The following is a 14991-nucleotide window of genomic DNA, read 5'->3' on the forward strand; positions in this document are numbered from 1 at the left end:
GGCTAGGCCTCCCTGAGCCTCCTGGGAGCAAAAACCTGGGTGGGGTGGCAGCACCAAACCACCCCCCATGCTCAGTTTTTGTTCCCAGGGGCTACCCTGCACTTACCAGGGAGTCAGACAGGCCTCGTGGGGACTCTTGGGAAGGAAGGGGAGGGTGGGCAGGGCCAGCTGTTCTTCAGAAGTACCGGTTCGGCAAACTGGATGTAAAAGTTCACCCGAACCGGCCTGAACCGTAGAATTCCACCCCTGGTTTTGTGGCTCTCAGTGTTTTGTTTTCTGTGGGAAACGGGCCCAAGTGATTCTTTGAGTGTTTAAAGTTACAGATCCCTGGATTACACTTTCCATTTGCCTGTCAGTGATTGGATATGGTAGAATTTGTAAGTAGATTTTAAGGATAGCAAAATACTCACCAAATCACAATTTCTCCTATTTGCCAGACTTAATTTTGCATGAACATGAGAGATTTTATTTATCTATTTTTTATCTTTCTTATCAGGATACAAAACAACTCAAAAATTTAACAAAAAGTGACATGTAGTGCAAGATTTTTTTGATTGCATTTCTTCTTATACATATTCTTGTGAATGCATGAAATAGAAGCTTTTCTTGTTGGTTGCTTTTGTATACAAATGGAGACAGATTTTTCAGGAACCCTAACCTGTACAAAATGTTCTGTAGATAGCATTTGCCACCAGCAAGAATGGCAAAAATGTTCCAAAACATATCGCCAGAGTGCTTGAAATGCCAACAGATACCGGGATCCTATTACCATATGTGGTGGACCTGTCCAATGGCAAAAAAATATTGGTTAAAGTTAAAAAGGTGGTTAGAAGAAAAGACAGCACAACAAATAGATCTAACTGTTGCTTGTCAAAGTTAAAAGGCCATTGGACTCCATAAAGGTTAGGCAAACAGAACTGTTCTTATTAGGTATACTACCGGAGAAATACAATAAAAGAATTACATACTTAATTTTACATGTAATAACAGCAGCCAGAATCACATATGCACAAAACTGGAAAAATGAAAGTATACTTACAGATGAAAAGGTAATTAAAAATATATTATAATGTGCCAAAATGAATAGGTTAATGATGGAAATTAGGGATAAAGAGGAAACAGAGTATTATTTAACATAGGATCTACTGTACAAATGGTTAGAAAACAGATGCAGAGATTAGTAACTCTATAATGGAAAAAGGTTAACAAAAGAGGTAAATACACACATATAGATATATATAAGTATATATGCTATAAGTAATATTACTAATGGATTGTACTTGACTACAGATTATAGTTTATAGAGTGATAGAGGTGAAGACGAGGGGGGGGATTCTACCGGTTCGGCCCGGTTCTATAGAACCGGTTGTTATAGTTCCCGATAGTTCGGAGAACCAGTAAATCCGGCCTCTGGCTGGCCCAGCCCCCCTCCACCCGCTTCGCTGTTCCCTGCCCAGTCAGTCCCTATTGCGCATGTGCAACATTGTGCGCATGCGCGACATGCCTGCAGCCTGCATTTGCCTGCCTGCTGCTGGCCTTTTGCTGTGGCAGAGCGAAAAGCTTGCAAGTCCCTGGCCTCTCCCTTCAGGAAACAGCTCCTGTCTGCACAGGTAAGCCTGCGAGTCATGCTAGCCCCTCCCCCACTCTCCCTGGGCCTCTGTGGCCATCTCCAGGGTTCCCCGGGCCTTTCATGGCCATCTTTGGGGTTCCCCAGGCCTCACGCAACCATCTCTGGGGCTCCCCGGCCTTTCCCCAGCCTACCTACCTGCCCCACTATCCCCGGGCTCGGCTGACTGGCTAAGCCGCCACATGGCACTCTCCCAGCTCTCCCTACCATGTAGCGGTGGTGGCAGTGAGGCATTGACCACACATCCCGGCCCTCCCAAAATACCTCCATGTGCAACAGCGGCGGTAGACCTAGCTGCCTCCCATAAGCAGGGCCACTGCTGCTGCACATGGAGGTTCTTTGGGAGGGCCAGGAGGGGGTGCTCAAGGCCCCGCTGCCCCCCACTGCCACTGCACATGGAGGTATTTTGGCTTGGGAAGCAAGCAAGCATGGGGAAGGGCTCCAGTGCCACGATCTCCCAGTCACTTCCCTCGCAGGCCAGGGGGGCTTGGGAAGCAAGTGGGAGATCGTGGAACCAACCAGAGCCCTTCCCTGTGCTTGCTTGCTTCCCTTGCAGGCCAGGGTGGCTTACAGGAGGCAGCCAGAGCCAGGTCCTCTGCCTCTGCCACCCACTGAGGTGTTTTGGGAGGGCTGCAGCCTGGGGGTGGTGCTCAAGACCCCACTGCCGCCGTCGCTGCTGCACTCAGAGATGCTTTACCTTTGGGAGGACTGGGGCGGGGGTTGCTCAACGCCCCGTGGCCACTGCTGCCGCCATCGCCGATGCACTCAGAGGTACTTTGCCTTTGGGAGGACCGGGGTGGGGGAGGGAGTGCTCAAGGCCCCGCTGCCACCATTGCACATGGAAGTGCTTTGCTTTGGGGAGGACTGGAGCTTGCCAGGTCATCCAGTTCATACCAGAACAGGTGTGTGTGTGTGTGTGTGTGTGTGTGTGTGAGAGAGAGAGAGAGAGAGAGAGAGAGAGAGAGAGAGAAAGAGAGAGAGAAAAGAAAGAAAGAAAGAAAGAAAGAAAGAAAGAAAGAAAGAAAGAAAGAAAGAAAGAAAGAAAGAAAGAAAGAAAGAAAGAAAGAAAGAAAGAAAGAAAGAAAGAGGAAGGGAGAGAAAGAGAGAAAGTGTCGCACTTGGCTTGAGCCACAGCTCGACACCATTAGATGTACCAGCTGGTAAAGGCTAGCCACAAGTAAAGCCTGCCACGAACTCTCCAAGCCAGCTAAGATATCAGCTCAGTAATGGAGCTTCGGATCCACTTCTTGCTCCACAACAGCGGCGGGTGCTAACTGTTCTGTACAGTCAATTTACATACTCGTAGCCCGCGTCGCGATTGGCTAAAGCGCGCGGCGACCGGATTGGTCGAGCGAGCCGCACTGATTGGCCGCTGCGAATCCCCGCGATTGGTGGAAACTAATCGCGGGAGATTCAGCGGTGCCATTGGCGCGGCCGACGCGGCTCGGAAATAAAAGCCGCCGTTTTCCTCTCCAAGCTAAGCTGTATCCAGAGCCAATAAAGAGCTGAAACCAAGTCACTGACTCTGAGCTTCCTTCCCGCGACGGACACGACACTGGCGACGAGGATGGGATCCAGAGACTGACCACCGAGCACGTGTCCCGAGGAAGACAAAGACCGACGAGATGGCCAGCATGACCCCACCAGCACCCTTCAACCCAGCTACCGAGGACTGGGAATCGTACACGGATAGATTCCTAATGTTCCTCGAAAGTAGCAATTTGAAGGATGCGAACGGGCAAAAGAAAAGGGCCGTTTTCCTCACACACTGCGGGCCCGCGGTGTTTAAGATGGCCAAAGCCCTAGCGAAGCCCGAGGATGTGAAGGAAATGGACTGGGCCGACCTCGAGCCACTCCTTCGGAACCACTACGCCCCCGCTGTACCCATCCTCATCCGGCGGGATGAGTTCTATCGGGCGGAACCAGCGGCAGGACGAGAGCATCAGCGACTTCATAGCCGCCTTGCGGGACCTTGGGGGATGTGCGAGTTCCGGGACCTGGACGACGTCCTCCGAGACCGCGTGGTCCTAGGCCTCCGGGATCAGGCACTAAAAAGTCGACTGATGGCAAAAGGCAACATCGACCTCGGGACGCCCTGGCCGAAGCTTCCGGCCGAAGCCACCCGGAAGTCAGCAGCCAGACTTCGGAGGGCAGAGAACGGGACCACACTGAAACCCCGAGGCAAGCCGACGGGAGACCACCACACACCACGGGACCTGGACTCCGCCTCCGAGACCACGGACGAGGAGGAAGACGCCACCGGCTACAAACAGGATGGGACCGGCGAGATCAACGAGGTCGTAAGTCGGGGAACCAGTGCGCCGGGTGCGGGGGAAATCACTTTCGATCAGAATGCCGGTTCATCGACGCGATCTGCCGGCATTGCAACAAGAAGGGCCACATCGCCCGAGTCTGCCGGCTCAGAAAGACACACAGCCCCCACCGGCGAGAACCAAGCAGCCGGGGACGAGACGACACCCCCCCGAGGGCCAGAGATCGCCAAGCCGACAACCGCTGGAGCCGAGACAACCGAGGGCGACGAAACGGGGAAGGCCGTCAGAGAGAAGAAACCCACCAGAAGGTCACCATCGGCCATGCCGAAACCACTGATGCACGGAAGGTCTACGTGGAGGTGAGCATCGAGGGCGAACCATGCCAGATGGAGGTAGACTCCGGCTCCTACCTCTCCATGGTCGCCTGGAAAGAACTCAAGCGACTGGTGCCAAACATCCAGAAAAGAGGACTGGAGAACCAGAAGCTGATCATCAAGGACTATCAGGGGAACCGCATCCCCGTCATTGGGACCGGACAGTTCGAGGTGACTTTCAAAAACCGCACCGCGAAACTCCCCTGACGATCGTGGACCGGAACCGACCCAGCCTCTTGGGACTCCAATGGTTCGCGCCACTGGGATCGAGGTCACGGGAATAAATCACACCACAGAGGCCGACTGGGAGCAGCAACTGGCGAGGGATTTCCAAGAAGTATTCGACGGCACTCTAGGCAAGTACAAAGGGCCCCCTATCTCTTTCAACCTAGACCCAAATATCGCCCCCATACGCCTAAAACCCAGGCGGGTGCCTTTGCACTCCGGAAGAAAATAGACGAGCAGATTGACAAGCTCGTCAAACAGGGGTTTTGCAGCCAATCGATCACGCCCGGTGGGAGACCCCTATAGTCACCCCAGTCAAACCAGATGGGTCAGTAAGGATCTGCGGGACTATAAAGCCACCCTCAATTGCGCACTGCAACAAAGCGCCTACCCCGTCCCAGTAGTGCAACACCTATTACACTCGCTGGGGGGCAAGGTCTTTATGCTCGACCTGGCGCAAGCCTATCAGCAACTGCCAGTCGATGAAGAAACCGCCGAAGCGCAAACTATAGTCACCCACCGGGAGCGTTCGCTGTAACCGACTCCAGTTTGGAGTCAGCGTGGCCCCAGGAATTTTCCAGAGCCTCATGGAGAGACTGCTGCGAGGAATCAAGGGGGTGGTCCCTTATTTTGACGATGTATTAGTGTCGGCAGCCAACCAGGAGGAATTAGAGGGTCGCCTAAGGGAGGTGCTAGAAAAATTCAAAGGGGCCGGGCTGAAGGTGAAGAAAAAGAAATGCCAGCTATGCACAGAGCAAGTCGAGTTCCTGGGGTACCTCCTAGACCGACATGGCATCCACCCAACCGGAAGCAAAGTCAAAGCCATAAAGGAAGCCCCCACACCCAAGAACAAAACAGAGCTGCAGGCATTTCTGGGACTGCTAAATTTTTACAATGTGTTCTTGCCCCAAAAGGCGATCACAGCGGAGCCCTTGCATAGGCTCCTGGACAGGACGGCCAAATGGACCTGGGGGAAACGGGAGGACACCGCATTCAAGAATACCAAAGACCTGCTCACCTCAGATGCCGTTCTCATTCAGTATAATGAGACCCTACCCATCGCCGTCACATGCGACGCCTCACCATTTGGCGCCGGCGCCGTCCTCAGCCATACACTTCCAGACGGAAAAGAAGCACCCATCGCTTTCTTTTCAAGAACACTCAGCAAACCCGAAAGAAACTACAGCCAATTAGATAAGGAGGCACTGGCCATCGTCGCAGCGGTAAAGAAGTTCCACGAGTACCTCTACGGCCGCCGATTCACCCTCATCACGGACCACAAGCCACTGCTGGGCATCCTGGCGGGGAACAAGGCCACCCCGAACATCCTATCCCCCAGGATGACAAGGTGGTCTGAGTTCCTCGCCGCCTACGACTACCGGCTCACACACAGACCCGGTAAGACGATCTCCCATGCAGACGCGTTGAGCCGCTCGCCGCTTCCCGACCTCGACGACGATCCAGCTCCCACGACGACCACCCTCAGCATAGAGACATTGCCCGACCTACCCATAACCGCGTCAGACATTGCCCGAGAGACTAATAAAGACAAGCGTCTGGCGCGGTATTACATTGGGTAGAAAAGGGATGGCCAGAGAAAGACAACGATGAAGCATTCAGGACATTCCAAACCGGCAAACAGAACTGTCACTACAGAAAGGTTGTTTGCTATGGGGGGACAGGGTGGTCATACCGGAAAAACTGCAAGGGAAAGTATTAAAATTATTACACGAAGGGCACCCGGGGATTGTGAGGACTAAAGCTTTGGCCAGAAGCTATGCTTGGTGGCCAGGTATGGACAAGGAGATCGAGGCCTGGGTAGCCAAGTGCTCGCGCTGCCAAGAAACCAGACCAAATCCCCCGCAGCACCAATATTAGAATGGGAAACGCCCAGGGGGCCATGGTCGAGACTCCATATAGATTTTGCCGGACCCACAAAAGGGAACACATTCCTCATCACGGTGGATGCTTACTCCAACTGGCTGGAGGTAAGCAACATGAAGACCACCACAACAGATGCGGTAACCAAGGTCTTAAACAAACTTTTCGCAACCCACGGTCTCCCGGATGTCATCGTGTCAGACAACGGACCCCAGTTCACCTCGCTGAATTCGAAAATTCCTAGCGGAACGAGGCATACGACACGCATTGACAGCGACGGCGCATCCGGCGGCCAATGGTAGGGCAGAACGGATGGTTCAATTTACAAAAAGAACCCTCCAAAAGATCGAACACGGGACATACAAGAAAAATAAATAAAATGCTCCTAATACAACATATCACCCCAAACACAACGACAAACAAAAGCCCGGCAGAATTACTAATGGGGAGAAAACTAAGGTCACCACTCGACAGACTACACCCCACATACAACCCAGAAAAACCCCCGGACTCATCAAGCAAGCACCGGGTCTTTGCACCAGGCGACGCAGTCTATGCAAAAAACCTTTCCGGAGACCCACTATGGGTACCGGCAACTATAACCCAACTGACAGGACCCCACTCCTACCGGCTACAGACAACCGACGGACAAACATGGAAACGCCACATCGATCAATTAAGATCAAGAACAAAAAACACAACCGACACGCAACCAAACACAGACGACCCCGTTAACACAAACCAAGAGGGGAGGGAAGATACAGGGGATCAAATAGGAAATAACCAGCAATACTCACCAGTCAACAGCCAGCCCGAAGTCTCACCAGGAAGGAACAGCCAGGCCAGCTCAACCAGCCCGGAAAGACCAGGCAGGAGCGGCGAAAGTCGCAGCTCGACCAACCCAGGTAGACCGGGAGGGAGCTGCAACAAGAGGCCCAGCGACACCTTCCAGGGGGTTCCATCGACAGGGCCAAGAGAAACAGAAGTCCCGACCGAACCGGCCGAGAGCCAAACAACAACTAATCTGCGCAGGTCAAGTAGGCAAGTGCGAAGCCCGCCACCTACGGGACTACGTTACGTAGGACCGAACCAAGAGGGGAGGGGTGTTCTGTACAGTCAATTTACATACTCGTAGCCCCGTGTCACGATTGGCTAAAGCGCGCGGCGACCGGATTGGTCGAGCGAGCCGCACTGATTGGCCCGCTGCGAATCCCCCGCGATTGGTGGAAACTAATCGCGGGAGATTCGAAGCGGTGCCATTGGCCGCGGCCGACGCGGCTCGGAAATAAAAGCCGCCGTTTTTCCTCTCCAAGCTAAGCTGTATCCAGAGCCAATAAAGAGCTGAAACCAAGTCACTGACTCTGAGCTTCCTTCCCGCGACGGACACGACACTAACAATACTCATCAGGGTGTTGGCTAGCCATGGTGATTGAAGCAGCATGAGGGAACCAAGCTGGCTGGAGATTGCTGAGCCAATACGGGCATCTGGAAGCATGTTAACTTGGTGGAGGTGTTAGGGGTTCACTTAATGTAGCACAGCTTGGTGATGGGCGAATTGTGGTGTGGGACAGCGAAGTTAGCTACCACCAATTAGGAATGGGATGCTGGCTAGCTGCAGAGAGGGGCTTCTGGATGTGGGAAGGTGATTACCAGGTGGGACAAATAGAATGCTGGGATCGGTGAAAGCTCAGCACTAACTTTATTTACATGTGCTTGCTGCTTCTTGCTACCATCTGTGATGGAATAAAACACTGCTATTTCTTTGTATTCTGTGATTATTGCTTCATCAGTGTGGCTGGCCATAGAATGGCTGAGAGAGAGAGAGAGAAAGAAAGAAAGAAAGAGGAAGGGGGAGGAAGGGAGAGAAAGAAAGAGAGAGAAAAAGAGAAAGAAAGAAAGAAAGAGCAAGAAAGAGGAAGGGAGAGAAAGAAAGAAAGAAAGAAAGAAAGAAAGAAAGAAAGAAAGAAAGAAAGAAAGAAAGAAAGAAAGAAAGAAAGAAAGAAAGAAAGAAAGAAAGAAAGAGGAAGGGAGAGAAAGAAAGAGAGAAAGAAAGAGGAAGGGGAGAAAGAAAGAGAGAAAGAAAAAAAGAAATAGGAAGGAAGGGGGGAGAGAAAATTATGTGCTATTATTTTTAATTGTTCCATTATTTTTCATATATTAATTTTTTACACTGTCCCTACACCTAGAGTGATTTTACTGCCTTTCTTTTGCCCAGGTATTTTTCAGGGTTTACATGTCTATAGTCCAGAGCATAAATATATGTGTGTTTAACAGAGTTGAAAGGGACTTTGGAGGTCTTCTAGTCCAACCCCTGCTGAGGCAGGAAAACTGAGGATGCCAAACTCTGAGTAGAGGTCCTGGAAAGGTGTCAAAATAATAGAATAACACTTAGAAGGGACCTTGATGGGAACCCTATACCATTCTAGAGAAATGGCTGTCCAGTCTTTTTAAAAAAACCTCCAGTGTTGGAGCACCCAGAACTTCTGCTGGCAAGCAGTTCCACTGGTTAATTGTTCTCACTCACAGGAAGTTTCTCCTTAGTCTTAGTTTGCTTCTCTTTTGTTCAGTTTCCATCCATTGCTTCTTCTTTGCTTTCTGGTGCTTTGGAAAATACATTGCCCCCCCCCCCTCTTTCTGGTAGCCCCTTAAAAGCCTCTTGCCTATCATACTCTTGAGCAAAGCATGTGAGCCATTTCCTCCTTTCAGTGGTCCATGAAAGTACATCTATAGTACGTAAATAATAAAGTCAAAAAAAGGTGAACATTTTTACAGAACTATAGATAAGTTGAGGCTGGGTGTGACAAGGAATGGCTGGGAGGGGAGGGGCCAGGAGAGGCACCCCTTGACGTGTGTAACATTGAGTTCGCCACGCCCACCCAGTCATATAACCACCAAGCCACGCCCAGCCAGTCATGTGACCACCAAGCCATGCCCAGCCAACAAGCCATACCCACCCAGACACATGACCACCAAGCCACACCCACAAATTAAGCCACGCACACAGAACCGGTTGTTAAGAAATTTGAATCCCATCCCTGGTTTCCCCCCTGACATATCCAACAATGAATTTGAATTCTAGAGCATTTTAGCTTATTATTTTTCTATTACATTGTCTACTTTGTGCTCCGAACAGTTCTTGTTTGCCGGCAAATGATATTTCTTGTGATATTCCAGTGTATTATTGTTACTACTTTGTTATGCTATTGTTTGTTGTCAATCTGTCTGAGCTTCTTGTAGCTCACAAGGTGGTCAACTCTCTTTAGCTTTTCAGGGGCAGCATTTGCTTTCTATTGCTGTCTTCTCAATTCTGGTTTTGTATGTGTTTGTTCTTAAGATTTGGTCTTGTGCAGCCAGAATTATCCTGTCTCTTTCTACAACTTTTCTGCCATATCTCTTTTCTATTCTTCATTTAATCTTTTTTTGTAGGCCTCTCCAAGACTTAGTAAGCCTTCCTGGTGTACTAGCTTCCGTGCATCTTTTTCACTGTCCTTCAGACACTCTTCCAATGCCCTTTTTTATTCTTTAACTGTCTGGTGTACTTGCGACATTCCATATTTGCCTATGCTTGGTAAGTAGAAGGGCACGAATCATTTTTTTATTATTGTGTCTGGTCTTCCTATTCAGGGCTCTTAGTTCTGCTTGAGTGCAGTCCACTGTTACAGCTATGTATGGTCCAGCTCTGTATTTAATGACTGGAATTGTCCAGGTATTAATTGGCTTGGTGTATTTCTTCTACTGAGTTTGGACTTCAAAATCTTCACTCTCATGATGTATTCAGTTCTAACATTCTACTTGACTTCATTGTGCTTGATGTTTTTAGTTTGAAAGATTCTCATATTTGTAGTGATCTTCATCCATGCTCTTCATGGTATTTCCACAGGGTGTTTTGAATCCTTATAAGAGCCGTGGTGGTGCAGTGGTGGTTAGAATGCAGTATTGCAGGCTAATTCTACCCACTGCCAGGAGTTTGGTCTTCAACAGCACAAGGTTGACTCAGCCTTCCATCCTTCCAAGGGTAAAATGACGATCCAGATTGTTGGGGGCAATATGCTGGCTCTGTAAAACCACTTAGAGAGGACTGTAAAGCTCTCTGGAGCGGTATGGAAGTCTAAGTGCTATTACTATTATTATCTATTATTTGTGGCCCTAACAAGCAATTATTTATTTATTTATTATAAAAAACTATCTTTCTTCAGTACCAGTGAATAGCCAGCATCTCCTATTGCATCTTAACCCAGTTATGCACAGCATCTACCCACTGAGGTAGCTTTCTTATTTGTCTGATATTTCAACTGTTGGAGTTCTATCTCTGTTCAGGGGTGGGCTTCAAAATTTTTAGCAAAGGGTTCTCTGCCCGGTTGCTGGGTGGATGTGGCCTAGTCAGCTTCCTGCATCATGGTGAGGGAGGGCGCTTTTGCCCTCCCCGGGCTCCAGAAACTTTCCTCGAGCCTCTGGGAGGGCAAAAACAGCCTCCCCGGTCTCCGGAGGCTCTCTGCAAGCCAGAAACAGAGCCATTTACAGCCTTCCCAAACTTCCGGGAAGCTAGTTTTTTGCCCTCACTGAGCCTCCATACACACCCTGCACTTACCTGCATCCAAAATGGGCCATGTGGGGACTCCTGGGAGGGGTGGGGTGGGTGGGGCCAGCCAGGAGTGGGATTTGGGGGTTCTCTGAACTGCACAGAATCTAGCTAGCTGCTCTCCTGAACCCCTGTGAACCCCCAGCAGCCCACCCCTGCCTCTCTCCCCAATATTATTACTAGAGAACTTTCTGGCCTTGTGACTAAACAACTGACTTCAGCCAAGAAAATCTATCCTTGATATATTCTCAAATCATAGGGCCTGGGAAATAAATAGCTCCTTTTCACTGACTCTCAGATGGAATTGTTTCAGCTGTAACAAATAAATATTTACTAATTTGATTCAGAAAATAAAATGGTGCAAATAATGGAAGATCTTGAAAATCTGGCTTCATTACAACTTTTTTCTGTGCAGCTGGAAATGTATAACTTGCTAATCAGGGTAGAAAGGTCACTACCTAATATCAGTTACCTCATTGGTGCATTAAGGAACTGCAAAGTTCCAACTGCAGAGGCTTTATTTCCTCCCCTGGTGAATTAGTTATCTGACTGCTGGGCTAGAGGGTGAAACTAACCTAAGAAACTCTACTTTCAGAACCATTATGGACCCAATGGAAACGAGCACTGGAGGCATGAGGCAAAGAAGCTCTCAGGAGCAGGCCAGGGGAGAAGAGGAAACACAACTACTCAATGGTAAGAAGGCATTTAAGGGGCATGGATGATATATTTTGTTGCACAGTTGGGTGGGGGATGGCCTTGCTGTGGATAAATTATCTGAGGATTTTCAATTAGGTCTTGGAATTAGGTAGTACTATACAGAGATTAGCATTTTGGGAGCCACAGCAAAAAGCCTTATATTACTTTACCAGAAAGATACGTAGTGTCCCCCAGATGCGGTGCAGTTCAACCCCAAGAAGCTCCTGCCATTCTGAACATTTGCTAAAACACTGCAGAACTTGTAGTTAAAGGTATAGTGTATGTTCTATGTATTCTCCTTAATACAGAGAATTCTCCCTGCTCACAAAGTAATTGTAGGGGTGGAAGGGATTCTGGAACAGGAGATGATCAAATGTACATTAAAGGAAGAGGGAAATAGAGGGAAGTTGTAACAATGGGTTCTACAGAAAGGATGGCAGATGCAATCTTTAATCATTTCCAGATGTGATGGAATGTAGTAAGGAGCTGGATTCTCAGGAGGGAAGGGGGTGCATTCACAAAGGGGTAAGGAGACAGTTCAGTCCAGACATTATATGTGGGAGAAAAAGGCCTCTCCCTAATAGTGTATTGTAGATGCAGATAGTAGAGTCCAGGGTTTGGCAAGATTCTGTCTATAGGTCTGAAATAATAAAGAACGCAGCTGGGAAGAAGCACTGCATATCATTCTTGGTTTTGGACCTGACAAAATCTTATGAAGTGGGGCAGAGAGGCAAGCATCCGATAATTGTTGATTCACACATCAGTAAGAAATAATATGGAAAATTATGACAAAAAAAAAATCAAGCATTATGCATGAAGAGCAGGTGTGCCTTTAATATTTGTCTAGAAATGCTAAAGTTCATCTTTCAAAGACAAAACAATGCAAGCATTTAGTTGAAGGGAACAAGGAACATCTTAGTTAACTAGTTACAAAGAAAACATTGGGAAATTTTCATCACAAGACCTTAACACAGTTGTTAAGTGAATCTGGCTTCTCCATTGACTTTGCTTCTCAGAGGGTCACAAAAGAGGATCTAATGACCCCAGTACACTGCAACCGTCAAATACATGCCAGTTGTTAAATGTCCAAATTATAATCCTGTGACCATGGGAATGCGACAATGGTCGTAAATGTGAAAAATGGTCATAGGTAACTTTTTTTCAGTCCCATTGTAACATCAAATAGTCACTAAATGAACGGTTGTATGTTGAGGACTACTGGTACTAAACTCTACTATTTGTCACAGGTACTGACAATATTCCTCCAAATCTACTAGAACGATATGATAATGCTTTATGCTGTTTTACTTAATAATTAAGCAAAATAGAATTGTAAGATAAACACAGACTTTCAGATCTGCTGTTTAAAAGTGGTTACTATAGTGTGGAAATCTGCTTTTAAAAAAAGGCTACAAAACTGAATAAAAACATGCCATATAAAATACTTCAGAAGTAATACTTCTGGTAGAAATAGTTTTGGACCTGCTTTATCCACCCCAAAGGAAAGAGAATGTGAAGAGTGGAGAAACGAATGCTTGAAATTTGGAGTAGTAATTTAGAACAAAAAACTGTACAATGGGAAGATTTCTGTCTCATCCAAGCAATGAACTGACTTCCTCCACTCGCCCAATGTCAAATCATGCTTTTAAAGTGAAGCTGTTTCTAACTCTCTAGGAGAAGCTGAACACCTGGAGAAAATCACTGCCCACATCCAATGGAAGAGACACCTGGAGGTAATAATAGATATTGTAATAGGTAATAATAAAAGCAGGAAGGAGTTAGTACTAGAGAAAGAAATATTGTCCCTAAATGATGAATTATCAAGAATGATGAAAATAGTCAATTCTGTGTTTGCAGGGCTACATGATCTCTATTCTTGTCAGAGAGGATTAAGTCCTGGAGATTTACTAGGCCTTCCGGGCAAGGGATCTTCTATCTTCCGGTTTGCTGGAGTTGGAGTGGAATCCGTGATTGTGCGCGGTTTCACTTCGAGCTAACTTGCTGGAGGGTCTCAATCAAGACCAGAACCACCCTGGAGGGATAGTGAAGCAAGGGGGAATCACCTGGAGGGTTGAGGGGAGCTGCAACTCCCCTCCCTGACAGGAAAAACCCCTTCCAAAGGCAAGCTGTAGCGGTGGTCCTAAAATGACCACCATGAAGATGAAGAACAGCCCGGGAAACTAAGACTGTGCTGGAACAGAGAAGCAGCAAGTGGAGTGTGAACCAGGCAAAATACATAGATTGTGAGGCATCCCGGTATTAAAAAATAAAGTACTATATTGGAGGAAAGTGTGTTGAAGCTGCAACCAGAGAAAGTGAGAAGGAAATGGAATTTTATAAAATTGGCTTGAATTATTGTATTGGATTAACTAGGAGGAGAAAACATAAAGGAAAATATTTGAACACAATAAAGGTTTAGAAATTAAACTGGACAACTATTGGATTATTGGCACTTAAAGGGTATAACAAAATGCCGAAAATGAGTGTGTTGAAATGAAAAGAAATAATAGCTAATGATTGAAATTAGTGAATTTAATAAAAGTACTATATTTAACAAAGAAAGTTAAAGTTAAGGAAGGAGTGAATTGTAGAAAATACTCAAGAGTGCCACCTGATGGTACAGGAAAAACTTCAGTGACCTTTTTAAAAAAAGTGTTTGGTCTTTCTAAGAAATTGGACTTTGGAATTTAAAAGAAAGTAAAAGAAACTCCATTACAAAAAATAAAAACCTTGGAACGTGACATTAGAATACTACAAAGGGGAAGATATTTGAAAATATTGACATAGAACCATCCGGTGATTGTGGGAAACAGTTGGGAAAGGGCCTACTTGAAAATCTGGAACAAAGACTTAAGGACATTAATTGTTGAAAATAAACTTAAAAGACACTGGCTGAAATAATATGCTGGACTTTGGGACTGAATACATCTATTAAGGAAGAGGAAAGAAAAGGAAAAAAGGAGAAGATATAATGGAGGAATTATTTGTTGAAATAAGATTGGACTTGCAAGATATAAGGGAAATGATGAAAATTAAATTTGAAATGTGTAATTTATGTATTACAGAAATTAGAAAGGGCTACCCAGCTTGTTGAAGAACAAAGTAAACCAGAGGGGGAGGAGTTTAACAAAGAAGAAGCCATATTTGAAGAACAAAGGGAACAACAATTATTTAAGCAGGGGGGAAAAGGAATTAAAATAAAAAACATGTGGTTTGATGTGATAATAAAAGGGAAAATGGTTTGGAAAATGGAAAAATGGAGAGGGAAAAAGCTGAAAAGGGAAGTTCAAAAGAAAAACCGAAAGAAGGAGGGAGAAAATATTAATAATTGGAATG

General features: G+C 47.0%; 1 long non-coding RNA gene across 1 annotated transcript; it reads left to right on the top strand.

Moving 5' to 3' along the window:
• The first annotated feature begins 11224 nt into the window (after window positions 1–11224).
• Window positions 11225–13365, top strand: LOC148133618 (uncharacterized). The gene is made up of 2 exons (XR_015746989.1): window positions 11225–11652; window positions 13330–13365. It is a non-coding gene; the product is annotated as an uncharacterized LOC148133618 (long non-coding RNA).
• Window positions 13366–14991: the final 1626 nt, after the last annotated feature.

Source organism: Notechis scutatus, chromosome 1 (assembly GCF_049901735.1).
Source record: "Notechis scutatus isolate UNSWTSFEM ecotype Mainland chromosome 1, rNotScu1.2, whole genome shotgun sequence".
Taxonomy (NCBI): Eukaryota; Metazoa; Chordata; class Lepidosauria; order Squamata; family Elapidae; genus Notechis; species Notechis scutatus.